Genomic DNA, 15,018 nt, shown 5'->3' on the forward strand with positions numbered 1-15,018 from the left:
GTTGCTGTGGAGTCGAAGCTGCGGCGGCGGGGCCCTGTGGTGTACGATGACTGGCTGCAGGTGGCCCTTTCGGCGATTTTCCGTGGCGCCAGCCGTGCCTGGTTTCGTTCTTCTGAGTTCTTCATCAGAGTCGAAGCTGCGTTGTCTGGTCGCAGGTCGACATGTTGTCGATAAGGGTGGGCTTTGCCCTGTGTGTCTCAGTCTATGGGAGTGGGCTTGGCCCTTGTTGTTCCGGTTTTTGGCCGGTTTTCCGTAATTAACTGAGCAATTCTCTTCCGCTTATTTAATAGATGAGGCAATCTTTGCCTCCGTTTCGAAAAAAATGCATCATTGGTCATTGTACTTGTGTCGAAAGTTCACTTTGGTCATTGTATTTAGAAATACAATCAATACGGTCACTAAATACGACGTAAGGTGATTATATGGTCACTAGCTCACCGTATAGTTTCGTATAACCAGTCAAACTGCCTATGTGGCAAATAAGCAGCATAGTCAGCCAACGTTCTGTCTCTACCTTTATGCCGGTCCCACCTGTCAGTGAGTTGAATGAAAAAAAAGCATAGTAAAAATTATATTAGCCAGTGGGGATTCAGACCAGGGACTTGTCGCTAGCGCCCAAACGAGCTAGCCAATTGAACCAGCTGAACATTGTGCTAAATATGTACAGCGCGTCCTTATTATTATAACATGCACCACGCATGCACACACCCGCCGAGACGCACACAACACGTATGTGCACACTCTGTAGCAGCCTAGCACACACAGCATGCACGCATGACATACCGGAGGCCGCCGGATCGTGCTCCGACAGCCGGGCCGCTGGTGCGTGCACACACCACGACGAGAGCGACCGGTGTGGATGTCGCCGTTGTCGTCCATGTGGCCATCTTACATGGGAACGAGATCCTCTAACGTAGTAGGAATTACTGCAGAGGGACGTAGATGTCTAGCGCCCGTGGATGTCTCATCCGATGGCTGGAAGCTGGAATGTAGCAAGCGCCCTAGCAATGCATGAAGCCATGCGGCCCATAGCGTAAGACCAACTCCAACGCATACCCCCAAATTGGTCCGACCGCGTCCGTTTAGGCCCAAACGGACAGGCGAGCCGACCCAACGCGCATCTCCATTGTCAAAATGTGTCTGTTTTTTGTCCGGCCCGACCCATTCCAGACGTATACTTGAGCGAGCTTTATGGTCACGCGGACAACGAACGGACGAGCACCTGGCATCTCGGCGTCCGCCTCAGGCCTGCGTGTCGGCCGTCCAACAACCACCCACCGACCCTAGTCAATGCGCACGGGTGGTTGGGCCCGCAAGTTAGCCACCCAGACGCCCCCGGCCACGTCCTTTTTATGGGGAAGTCGCGGACTTCCACTGCCACTTCCACTTCCCCGTCCCCATCCACTTCCCCACCTTTGCCCCGATACTGGGAGACCGGCACCCGCTGCCTTGGTCAGATGCGCACCTCGCCAATGGGTGGCATTTGAGCCCGGATCGGGTGCCCATTCCCCCCGTCTCGTCGAGCGACCGTGCCCGCCTCCAGGAGATCGCCCATCGTCGTGCCAGGATTCCACGCGAGCTCCTCTTCGGAGACGTGTACGTGCCGGAGTTGCACGTCAAGCAAGAGGTGAAGGAGGAGCCCATAGAGGAGTGTGCATGGGTGCCGTGGTCACCACCCCAGCAACGCCGCCCCTGCCGCCCGGCCCATTCTGGGGGTCGCCGCCCCACCTCTAGACGCCCCTACCCTACATCGACCTAACGAGCGACGACGAGGATGGTGGCGCCTGAAGACGGCGGATGCGACAACATCGGCAGCGACGGTGACGGCTTCTTCGGCGCGCGGGGCACCCACATTATCACTTTTATGTTTTTTTAATTTAATCTTAAGTTCTGTGCATGGGCCGTGAGGACGGCGGACTATTTAATTAAGTTATTTATGTCTTAAGCTATTCTACAATGCATTTTTTGGTTTTTCAATGCTTTTTTGGTATTTCTTTTATTTACGTCTACCACGGACAAGTTAGGGACGTGGCCGCGCGTTGGGTGCCGCGACACTAGGCCGGCCCAAACCGAACATGCGCGTCCGTTTTCCCGTTCCAAACGGACCAAATCCGGATCAAACGGCGTTCATTTGGGGTCGAGCATTGGAGTTGCCCTAAGGGGAAAAAACTTCAATCTCCGTGGCTATTCGCTCATTGTCGCCATTGCTCGCGCTCGACGCCGCCGCGAAACCGAGCTTCGCAGCAAGAGGGAGGGAGGGTGACTGTCGGTGCCATGTCCACACCTAGCTGCTCATTCAAATTTGTTCATGTACGAATAGCAATTGGAAGCTCTAAAGCGTGGTGCAGCCGACCATGGCTGTGGAGACGGGAGTGCAGTCATCGTGCTACGTGCTGTGGCGATTGATGAGGAATTTCTAGCTGACATGTTTTTTTTACTTCTCAAGGTGATTGGGCTGCTTATGGGCCATGCAACCAACGCTGCTGATTCTCGTTTGCAGATCCCACCGTCGGATGGCTCATGAACGGGCGATACGTATAGGACGTCCCTCTGCAGTAGTTTGTAGCTACGTTAGAGGACCCCGTTCCGGACGAGACAACTATCTACCACATTCAAACTGGTTGTCCGTCTGTCGGCCTACCGGCATTAGATAGGCGCGGCGGCCGAGAAACAAACTCTGGTGCTCTCAATGAAATAGTCCGCCACTTGGCCTGGCCGAAGCCCGCTTTTGTACGTGGCCATGCCTGGCATGATCCGCACAACACCACGTCCGCTTCCTTTCCTCCTCCATGCACCACCTCCGCCCTGACCGCAAGCTCTAGGGCGATGTGGGAGAGCCTCTACACAAAGCAGAAGCATGAGTTGGTCGTCCCTGTAGCCAGCTAACAAGCCCGTCATGCGCAGCGGATAGAGGCCAACTTGCCAGTGAGTTCACCGGTGAGCTCACCGGAGGTAAGCGACCACGACCCCATGAGGGAGGAGGCGTTCGACGATGAGCCGACGCCCCCGCCCGCACCCATGCATAACTGCTTCACTATGGAGCAGGCGCAGGAGGAGCAATGCTACGACTTACCCCTCCTCGCGCATCATCGGCTGGTGGAGGGCTAGATATACGCCAAGTTCGCGAGCGAGGAGGCCATGGAGGTTATGGCCAAGGAGAACCATAACTTCGTCACCGAGCAGCGGGCGCTCTACTAGGCCGCACACAAAGCTCATGCTGACTGCAACATGGTCGCAACGCCGGAAGCGCAGGCGATTGCGGATGTGAACACTAGAAGTTGCGCACCATTCGTGTCACCCGCATAGTTCATGGGCCCGCTACGTCCACGAGGCCAACCCATTCACGTCCATCATGGACATCACCTCCACCGGCAACGTTTAGGTCGCAGACTCGGACGAGGAAGAGTGTGACATGAGAGACGAAGGTGTGTGTGTCCCATGTGGGTACTTCCATGTCCCATGTATTACTCTTCCTCACCAGTGACTTGCAACTTCACTTCCCGAGGCTCATGGCCGACGAGGATGCCAAAACACGGGGAACAACAATGATCCCGATGAAGATTTAGACTAGGTTAACTTCTAGACGCTTTTGTTTAATCAAATATGTCGAAAATGTTATGAATATGATTCAGTTTAAATGAAAATCATTCAGTTTACGTGAATATCATATGGTTTGTTCAAATTCCTATTGAAATGTATGTAGATGTTTGAGGTACATGGTTGGATGGTAGGCTCTCGCATGACTATCTGCGGATGCATCCACGTGTAGATACTGTCAGGGTTATAAATAATGGGTAGGCCGAGGTATACGAATGGCCCACCAAAAGGCCATAGTCCATCGGAAATATGGCCCAGAAGATCACGGGCAGGAGGCAACATTGCTAGCACATCAAAGGATATGAGGGTGGCTTAGGAGTAGGCCAAGTCCCTACAGTCGGATGTTGAGCCACCTGATAACTATGACCCAACAATTAGTCAGGGAGATGACGGGAGCAGTCGGCGAGGGAGTCCTGGACTATGGGGTCCTCGGGGAGCCGGCCTATGTGACATGGGCCGGACTGATGGGCCATGAAGATACGAGATAGAAGGCCTTCTCCCGTGTCCGGATGGGACTCTCCTTTGCGTGGATGGCAAGCTTGGTGTCCGGATGTATAGTTTCCTTCCTCTATAAACCGACTTTGTACAACCCTAGTCCCCTCCGGTGCCTATATAAACTGGAGGACGTAGTCCGTAGAGAGGAGAACAATCATACAGGCTAGACATCTAGGGTTTAGCCATTAGGATCTCGAGGTAGATCAACTCTTGTAACCCCTATATTCATCAAAGTCAATCAAGCAGGAAGTAGGGTATTACCTCCATTAAGAGGGCCCGAACCTGGGTAAACATCATGTCCCCTGCCTCTTGTTACCTTCGATCCTTAGACGCATAGTTCGGGACCCCCTACCCGATCTGCCGGTTTTGACACCGACATTGGTGCTTTCATTGAGAGTTCCACTGTGCCGTCGTTAGAAGGCTCGATGGCTCCATCAATCATCTACAACAATACCGCCTTGAGGGAGACTTTTCTCCCTGGCCAAATCTTCGTATTCAGCGGCTTTGCACTGCGCGCCAACTCGATTGGCCATCTGGAGCAGATCGATAGCTACGCCCCTGGTCATCAGATCAGTTTTGGAAATCTGAACTACGTCGCTGACATCCGAGGAGGCTTGATCTTCCAAGGGTTCGCGGTCCCAATCACCGCTCTGGCCTTAGATCCGGAGCGCACCGCCAGGTCCGAAGACGGGAATTTAAAACCCGCCGGACTCCCTGCAGCTATAGAACCTGACACCGGAGAACCGGAGGGGATTGCATCACCGGCAGGCCTGGAGTCACGCCAAGCACCTTCTATTCGCATGGAGCCGGACTCGACTCCGGACACCAACTCCGAACTCTTGAGATCCGCATCATATGAGCTTGGCCAGGGAACTTCTGTACCGCCCTGCTCCATGGACTCTCGCTTCCTTGTCCAAACCTCACTCTTAAACAAGGCCCTGGACTTAATGCAGCCTCTCGCCATTGCAGAAGGATCGCTGCCAAACTACGCCCAGCCCACACTAGGGGCTGAGAGCAGGGAATTTTACGTCCCACCCACCACCCACTTCATAGCTACTGTCGAGACTTAACCAACATGCTCGATTACGCCTCCGAAGACATCGACGGTATGGACGACGATGCCGAAGAGGAGCAAAGCCAGAACTCGCCATTTATCGGACGCTGGACGACCACTTCCACACATGACGTGTACATGGTGGACACACCCAAAGAGGATGACGGCGATGGTGGTAAGGATCCACTTGAGGACAAGCCTCCCGTGGCACCACCAAAGCGTCGACATCAGTGGCGCCGCTCGAAATCGCGTCGTGAAAAAGACAGTAATACCGGCACCGGAGACAACAACACTCCAGATAACGCCGAAGACCAAGAAGCCCCTATAAAACCAACATCCGAGCATGATGATTGGGACGATGGGCAAGTCAACCCCGACGATCCTATCGGGAACGAGGGCCCGGAGGATAGTAACTACTTACCGATCTCCGAAGAGGACAAGAGCCTCGGCCATGAAGATTTCATCATGCCAGAGGACCCCCTCGAACAAGAGCACTTTAAGCGCCGCCTAATAGCCACTGCAAGAAGCCTGAAAAAGAAGCAGCAGCACCTTCAAGCTGATCAGGATCTGCTCAATGACAGATGGACTAATGTCCTGGTAGTAGAGGAATACAGCCTCAAATGCCCAACTAAGAGCTACCAGAAGCACAAGCTACTACCCCAATTCGATGATGAGGCCCCAGAGCCTATACCGACAACGTGTAAAGCTGCCAACGAACCTGACCGACCACCACGTGGCCAGGACAGAGTGGCAACTCAAGCCGAACACCAGCCTGCACCACCCTGCCATAAAGGCAGAGAGACAGCGGCTGCGGGATACACTTACGACCTACGACCGGACCTGGATAATAGAGCCGGTCAGACCAGATCAATCTATGGATCAATGGGGCGTGCCCCAGCGCGAGAAGACGGCCATCAGGCCTGGCGCGACAAGCACACCTTCACCCAGGCCGAAAGACACATACGGACTCCATCCGAACTGCGTCGTGACGTTGCTCGATACAGAGGCGTCGCGCACACCCTGTGCTTCACCAATGAGGTGATGGAGCACCAGTTCCCAGAAGGGTTTAAACCCGTGAACATTGAATCATACGATGGCACAACGGATCCCGCAGTATGGATTGAAGACTTTCTTCTCCACAGTCACATGGCTCGCGATGACGATTTGCACGCCATCAACTACCCCCCCTAGAACTTAAGGGACCAGCTCGGCACTGGTTAAACAGCCTCCCAGAAAACTCTATTCGAAGCTGGGAAGACCTGGAGGATGCCTTTAGAGACAACTTCTAAGGCACTTATATCCGGCCTCCGAACGCCGATGACCTCAGTCTCATAGTCCAGCAACCTGGAGAGTCAGCCAGAAAATTCTAGACCCGATTCCTAATTAAAAAGAACCAAATTATTGATTGTCCGGACGCCGAGGCTCTAGCAGCCTTTAAACACATCATTCGCGACGAATGGCTCGCCCGACACCTCGGCTAAGAAAAGCCGAAATCCATGGCAGCCCTCACATCACTCATGACCCGCTTTTGCACAGGCGAAGATAGCTGGCTAGCCCGTAGCAGCAACAGTACCAACGACCCTGGCACTTTTGAAACCAGAAACAACAACGGCAGGCCCCGACGCAATGAAAACAAACGTCGGAACAACACTGACAATGCCGAAGACACGACAGTGGACGCCGGATTCAGTGGCTCCAAAGCCAGTCGGCGGAAGAAGCCATTCAAAAGAAACAAAGATGGTTCATGTAGCCTGGATCGAATACTCGATCGACCTTGCCAGATTCACGGCACCCCTGACAAACCTGCCAACCATGCCAACAGAAGTTGTTGGGTTTTTAAACAGGCTGGTAAATTAAACACCGAGCACACGGGGAAAGGGTCGCCCAGCGAGGATGACAACGAGGAGCCTCGCCCACCGAACTCAGGGGGACAGAAGAAATTTCCCCCCGAGGTCAAAACGGTGAACATGATATATGTTACTCACATCCCCAAGAGGGAGCGCAAGCGCGCGTCAAGGGACGTCTATGCAATAGAGCCAGTCGCCGCAAAATTCAACCCATGGTCAGCATGCCCGATGACTTTCGTTCACAGAGACCATCCGACCAGTATCCGTCATGGAGGTTCAGCCGCGTTGGTCCTCGACCCAATTATCGATGGATTCCACCTCATGAGAGTCCTAATGGACGGCACCAGCAGTCTTAACCTGCTCTATCAGGACACAGTCTGCAAAATGGGTATTGACTCGTCAAGAATCAAGCCCACCAAAACTACCTTCAAAGGAGTAATACCCGGTGTAGAGGTCCGCTTCACGGGCTCAATCACATTGGAGGTCGTCTTCGGTTCGTCGGACAACTTCCAAAGCGAAGACTTGATCTTCGACATCGTCCCTTTCCGCAGCGGCTATCACGCACTGCTCGGACGAATTGTGTTTGCCCGCTTTAATGCGGTCCAGCACTAAGCCTATCTAAAACTCAAGATGCCAGGACCATGCGGTGTTATAACAGTCCATGGAAACATGGATCGCTCCCTCCGTACCGAGGAACACACCGCGACCCTCGCCGCGGAAGTATAGGTCGACCTTATCAAGCCAAACTCCACATCGGCAGTCAAGCTCCCGGACCCTGTCAAACGAGTCCGGACTACCCTGCAGAATGACAGTCTAGCTTGTCAGGAGCTCGATTAGCAATTCGGCCTCTGTCTTAGCCCGAACCGACCTGCGGCATATGTACTGCGTGCACATAACTACGCACTCAACGTACCATGTGCGATGATGGAGGCATATCAAGGATAAAATCCACAATACGGCTCGACTGTACCTGGACCCTCATATATACCTTTTACTTATCTTTGTTCCTTCCAGGTTCCCTACAACCCACATCACCTTTTTTATGGTGCCAAGGGCCCTTTTCCCGACCCCTTATGAAAACCTGCTCATTAATCCTCTCAAAGGATCACACACCAAGGGGAAAAGCAGCGCAGATGTATGACAGAGTACCTAAAGGATCTTCAAAGATCACCTCTTCCCCTTTTTAGTACCTGTACACAGCTTTCCCTTGTGCTCGGAATGTAAAATAGCCTCTATGCTTATAACATTATCTGTACAAATACGTTTTGACATATCAATCAGACTATAATGGAAACAGTTTTTTCGCCCAACCTATTCGGTACTGGCTTATTTCCTAATCTTTATTCCCTTTTTTTTTCTTTCGTCTGATTGTCATGTACACCTTGGCACGACTTAAATCGCCAGGGGCTCCATTTAGCCATGTACATTCCTTAAAAATAAACATAAGTCCGAACACGAACAGCTCGGCGTCCCGAATCTAGCATTATATGCATCGGTTCCGAATCATGTCTTGGGAAAATAGTTGGGTTGCCCGGCTCCTGTGGTTACTACCTTACGTTCTGATTGTTCGGCTAAGGAAGTAAAGGGAGAACTACTGCGATTTTGTTTCTGGTTCATCCGGATAAACACCTCAGTAGAGAAAGCCGAAAACTTACTGTCATGATGCGGCGAGAGCTGGTTAGCTATTCAGTGACTAAGTATAGTTCTCTTGCGATTTTTTCCGTGTCACATGAAGGACCGGTTTTCACCTGGTCAGGCGTCTACAACAACCAAGTTCGGATAACCGAACAATACCAGGGGCTGCGCCTACAATCTTCTTGTCAAACTCCTATGGCTAAGTGAGAGTGATAAAACCGCATAGTCTGATTGCCTGGTTCGCCGCACTAACACCTCCTTCAAGGACCAAGTCGTTGAGTTAAGTGTATTTTTGTGCTGCTCCGAACACCCCCATACTATCTATGCAAGGAGCTGAAGCCAAAGACTGGCCAACTCTCAAATTCAATAAACGGCCGCAACGGAGGGAAAAATAATTGAGATGAAACAAGAAATATATTACACAAATGACTTGTTTTCATAAATACAAAGTTCGGGCAGCACAGATACATTCATTCAAAAATTATGTCCTTCGAACACTGGCCCTCTACAATGCGGGATCCTTCCAGGACGTTGTTGAAATACCGCCCCGACGTACGGTGCTCCTTGCCTGCGGTCGGTCCCTCGGTTGCAATATTAGTTGCATTCATCTTCGCCCACTGCACCTTGACACAGGCGAAGGCCATCCGGGCACCTTCGATACAGACTGACCGCTTTATTGCGTCAAGCCGTGGGCAGGCATCGACTAGCCGCTTCACAAGCCCAAAGTAGCTATCGGGTATGGGTTCGGCTAGCCAAAGACAGACTATAACATCCTTCATGGCCAGCTCGGCCACCCTATGTAGCTCGGTCAACCGTTTCAGCTGATCACTGAGGGGCACAGGATGCTCTGGCGCAAGGTACTGCGACCAGAACAACTTCTCTGTTGAGCTCCCCTCTTTCGCTCGGAAGAAATCTGCAGCATCAGCAACACTTCGGGGTAGATCCGCAAACGCTCCTGGAGAACTCCAAATGCGTGTCAGTAAGGTGTACTGTCTCCTTACAATTTTTCTCTACATATTAAAGGCCTTACCCGCCGCGATCTGCTTGGCCTCTCGGATCTCCCGACAGGTGATGTCGCTTGAAGCTTCGCTGGTATTTCCCCAAAGAGGAAGGGATGATGCAACACATCGGTGGTAGCTATTTCCCTCAGATATGAAACCAAGGTTATCGAACCAGTAGGACAAGCAAGCAACACAACGTAAACATCCCCTGCACACAAAGAACAACACCTTGCAACCCGACGTGTTAAAGGGGTTGTCAATCCCTTTTGGGGTACGGCGCCTCAAGATAGGCAAAGGCGTGAGGTAAATTTGTAGATGGGATAAATAGATAGCTGAACAAATAAATTGCCGCAAGGTATTTTTGCATTTTTGGTTTAATAGATCTGAAAATAAACGCAAGGAAAAACTAGATCGCAAGGCAAATATATGAGAAAGAAGACCCGGGGGCCGTAGGTTTCACTAGTGGCTTCTCTCGAGAAAAATAGCAAACAGTGGGTGAACAAATTACTGTTGGGCAATTGATAGAACTTCAAATAATCATGACGATATCCAGGCAATGATCATTACATAGGCATCACGTCCAAGATTAGTAGACCGACTCCTACCTGCATCTACTACTATTACTCCACACATCGACCACTATCCAGCATGCATCTAGTGTATTGAGTTCGTGGAAAAATGGAGTAATGCAATAAGAACGATGACATGATGTAGACAAGATCCGTTTATCTATTACGGCAGATATGGATCCCATCTTTTTATCCTTAGTAGCAATGATACATACGTGTCGGTTCCCTTTTGGTCACTGGGATCAAGCACCGTAAGATTGAACCCACTACCTGGCACCTCTTCCCATTGCAAGATAAATAGATCAAGTTGGACAAAAAAAAACCAAATACCGGAGAAGAAAAATACGAGGCTATAAGAGATCACACATATAAGAGATCAAAGAACTCAAATAACTTTCATGGATATAAAAAGATATAACTGATCATAAACTCGAAGTTCATCAGATCCCAACAAACACAACGCAAAAAGGACTTACATCATATGGATCTCCAAGAGATCATTATATTGATAGAGAAAGAGGAAGCCCTCTAGCTACTAACTACGGACCCGAAGGTCTATAAAGCACTACTCACGCATCATAGGAGAGGCACCAATGGAAGTGGTGAACCCCTCTGCGATGGTGTCTAGATTGGATCTCATGGTTCTAGACTCTGCGGTGGCTGGATGAAAATTTTGTCGACTCCCCTAGGATTTCTTGAATATTGGGGTATTTATAGAGCAAAGAGTCGGTCCAGGGGGCACCCGAGGTGGGCACAACCCACCAGGGCGCGCCTGGGCCTCCTGGCGCGCCCTGGTGGGTTGTCCCCTCCCTGGGACTCCCCCCAGGTGCAACCAGGGCCCATTGTGTTCCTTCTGGCCCATAAAAAATCATCGTAAATTGGCATGGCATTTGGACCTCATCTGATATTGATTTCCTGCGATGTAAAAAACATGCAGAAAACAACAACTGGCACTTGGCAGTATGTCAATAGGTTAGTACCAAAAAATGATATAAAATGACTATATAATGATTATAAAACATCCAAGATTGATAATAAAATAGCATGGAATAATCAAAAATTATAGATACGTTGGAGACGTATCAGCATCCCCAAGCTGAACTCCTGCTCGTCTTCGAGTAGATAAGTGATAAAACAGAATTTTTGATGTGGGGTGTTGTTTATCATGTCATATCATATTATTTTCTTCATAGCATGGCCATTTGGACTTTTATATGATTCAAAGCAATAGTCTAATTTTGACATAATAATTTAGATACTCAAGCATATCAACAAGCAACCATGTCTTTCAAAATATCAATGCTAAAACAAGTTATCCCTAGCCCATCATGCTCAAACATTGATCCATTCATGAAACACACTCAAATATTAGCTACACCCAATACTTAAGTACGATCATATTGTCCCCTAGTTGGTGCTTTTATAAGAGAGGATGGAGACTCAATTTAAAAAAGAAAAATTGCATAAATTAAAAGAAGGCCCTTCTCGGAGGGAAGTAGTGATTTGTAGAGGTGCCAGAGTTCAAAGTGAAAAATTAGAGATAAAAACATTTTGGGAGGTGAATCCATCCCACCAACGAAAATGACTTGGAGCATCCCAACACTTTCCATCCTAGATATATCATAGGTGGTTCCCAAACAGAAAATGAAGTTTATTCCTTTTTCCACCATAACGTTCACTTTCCATGGCCAACCGCATCCACGGGTGCCCTCCATACCAACACTTTCCAAGGAATTTATTATTTGACAACATAAATTAAATTCATTTTTGCATTCGGGACTGGGCATCCCTAATACCTTTGCCTTACTCTCGTGCAATGACAAGTGAATAAACACTCATCATGAGAATAACACATCTAGCATGGAAAATATTAGCTACCCGTTACCATTCCGCGAGCGAAACAAACACACAAAAGAGAAGTTCATTTTGAAAATTAGAGATGACACATGCAAATTTGCTTAGAACATCAAAAGAATACCGCATATAGGTAGATATAGTGGACTCATGTGGCAAAACTGGTTTAAAGGATTTTAGATGCACAAGTAGAGGTCATACTTGGTGCAAAATGAAGGTTAGCAAAAAGATTGAGAAGCAACCAACCAAGAAACGAATAATCTCATAAGCAAGTATTAAGCATAATTAACACCGAATAATGAACCACAAGTAGGATATAATTTTCACTGCATGATTATTGACTTTCGTGCATGCATAGATAATTGCAAACCTTAACACCAATATTCTTACTAGGGCACAATTACTCATCAACATAACTCACATATCACATCATCATATCTCAAAACTATTACTAAGAATCAAGTTTATTTTGTCCAATGATCTTCATGACATATATTTTCATTCTTTCTTTATCCTTCTTGGATATCTATCACTTTGGGTTCATGTGTTGCTTTTCATAAGCTCAAACAAATATAAGTGAAGATCATGAGCATAACATATTTTCTTTCTCTGAAAATAATTTAAGTGAAGCAAGAGAGAATTTCTTCAAAATTTTACTAACTCTCAAATAAATCTAAGTGAAACAAGAGAGCATTTCTTCAAAAATACTAAGCACACCGTGCTCAAAAAGATATAAGTGAAGCACTAGAGCAAGTCCATTGCTCATAAAAATTTAAGTGAAGCATAGAGAGCAATTCTAACAAGTCAGGGCATAATTTTGGCTCTCTCAAATAGGTGTGGCCAGCAAGGTTTGATGACTTAAAACACAAAATAAAACAAGCAAAGACACATATCATACAAGGCACTCCAAGTAAAACACATATCATGTGACGAATAAAAATATAGTCTCGAGTAAAATACCGATGGTCGTTAGAAGAAAGAGGGGATGCCACTCGGGGGCATCCCCAAGCTTAATTGGTTGCTCATTATTGGATAATAGCTTGGGATGCCAGGGCATCCCCAAGCTTAGGCTCTTCTATCCTTATTTCATCCATCGTAAGATAGCCCAAAACTTGAAAACTTCAATCACACAAAACTCAACAAAACTCTTGTGAGATCCGTTAGTAAAAGAAAGCAAACCACTACTATAAGAGCTGTGTCAAACCAATTAGTATTTTGTTTTGATATTATATCTACTGTATTCCAACTTTTCCATGGCAAAAACTCATCAAAGAAAACCATAGAGCCATCAAAATAAGAACAAAACACAAAGAAAACAAAATCTGTCAAAACAGAACAGTCTGTAATAATCTGGGACTTTCGAATAGTTATGTAACTAAAAAAATCCTACCAAATTAGGAATACCAGCATAATTTGTATATTAATATTTTTCAAAAATAATCAGGGCAAAAGCTATTTTTGGTGATTTATGATAATTATTTTCGTGAGTGCAAAGTTTCTGTCTTTTTCAGCAAGATCAAACAACTATCACTCTAGATGATCCTAAAGGCTTTACTTGGCAAAAACACTAATTAAAACATAAAAAACACAATAATAACAGTAGCATAATTGTTCTAACACTCAAGAATAGAAATGAAAAATCAAAAATAAATTTTATTCATTGGGTTGCCTCCCAACAAGCGCTATAGTTTTACGCCCTTAGCTAGGCATAAAACAAGGATCTAAGTTTTATCATTTTTGGTGCTAGATCCATAAGATGTCCTCATGATTGATTCATATGGTGGCTTAATTCTTGTTCTAGGAAATTGTTCCATACCCTTCCTCAAAGGAAATTGGAACTTAATATTGCCTTCTTTCATATCAATCACGACACCGATAGTGCGTAAAAACGGTCTACCAAGAATAATTGGACAAGATGGATTGCAATCAATATCAAGAACAATAAAATCTATGGGCACATAATTTCTATTTGCAAGAATAATAACATCATTAATTCTTCCCATAGGCTTTTTAATAGTAGAATCCGCTAAGTGCAAATTTAAAGAGCATTCTTCAATATCGGTAAGACCAAGCACATCGCATAAAGATTTCGGAATTGTAGAAACACTAACACCCAAGTCACATAAAGCAAAACACTCATAATTTTTAATCTTGACTTTGATAGTAGGCTCCCATTCATCATGCAATTTTCTAGGAATTGAAACTTCTAATTCCAATTTTCTTCAAAAGCTTTCATCATAGCATCACCAATATGTTTAGTAAAAGCTTTATTTTGTCACAAGCATGGGGTGAATTTATCATGGATTGCAACAAAGAAATACAATCAATCAAAGAGCAACTATCATAATTAAAGTCTTTGTAATCCAAAATAGTGGGCACATCACTATAGTTTTGACCTCTTCAAACCCACTTTTATCAATTTTCTCAACAAGATTTTCACCCTCCGAAAGATTGGGACGCCTTCTACCTAAAGTTGGCTCCTCTCCAGTCCCTTTTTCATCAATTTTAATTTTACTAAACAAGGAATCAATAGAAGAAACACCAATCATTTTAAGATCTTCATCACTTTTGCGAAAGAAATCACTAGAAAACGCTTTTTCTAAAAATTCTCTTTTAGCTCTAAGCATAGCGGTTCTTTTCTTACTTTCATCCATAGAAACATAAAGAGCTTTAATTGATTCATCTACTTTAGGCAAAAAAATCATATTGAGATTTTCCACATCATGAGCAGTTCTATCAACACTTCTAGACAAATCATCAATCTTATTCAACTTTTCTTCTATGGAAGTGTTGAAAACCTTTTGTGTGTTGATAAATTCTTTAATATTGCTCTCAAGATCAGAAGTATTCCTGTTATTATTGTAAGATTGATTTTCATAGGAATTACCATAATTATTAGAGGAATTACTAGGAAAAGGCCTAGGATTAAAATTACCTCTATAAGCATTGTTGTTGAAATTATTGCG

The sequence above is a fragment of the Triticum aestivum genome, chromosome 7B (assembly GCF_018294505.1).
Source record: "Triticum aestivum cultivar Chinese Spring chromosome 7B, IWGSC CS RefSeq v2.1, whole genome shotgun sequence".
Lineage (NCBI taxonomy): Eukaryota > Viridiplantae > Streptophyta > Magnoliopsida > Poales > Poaceae > Triticum > Triticum aestivum.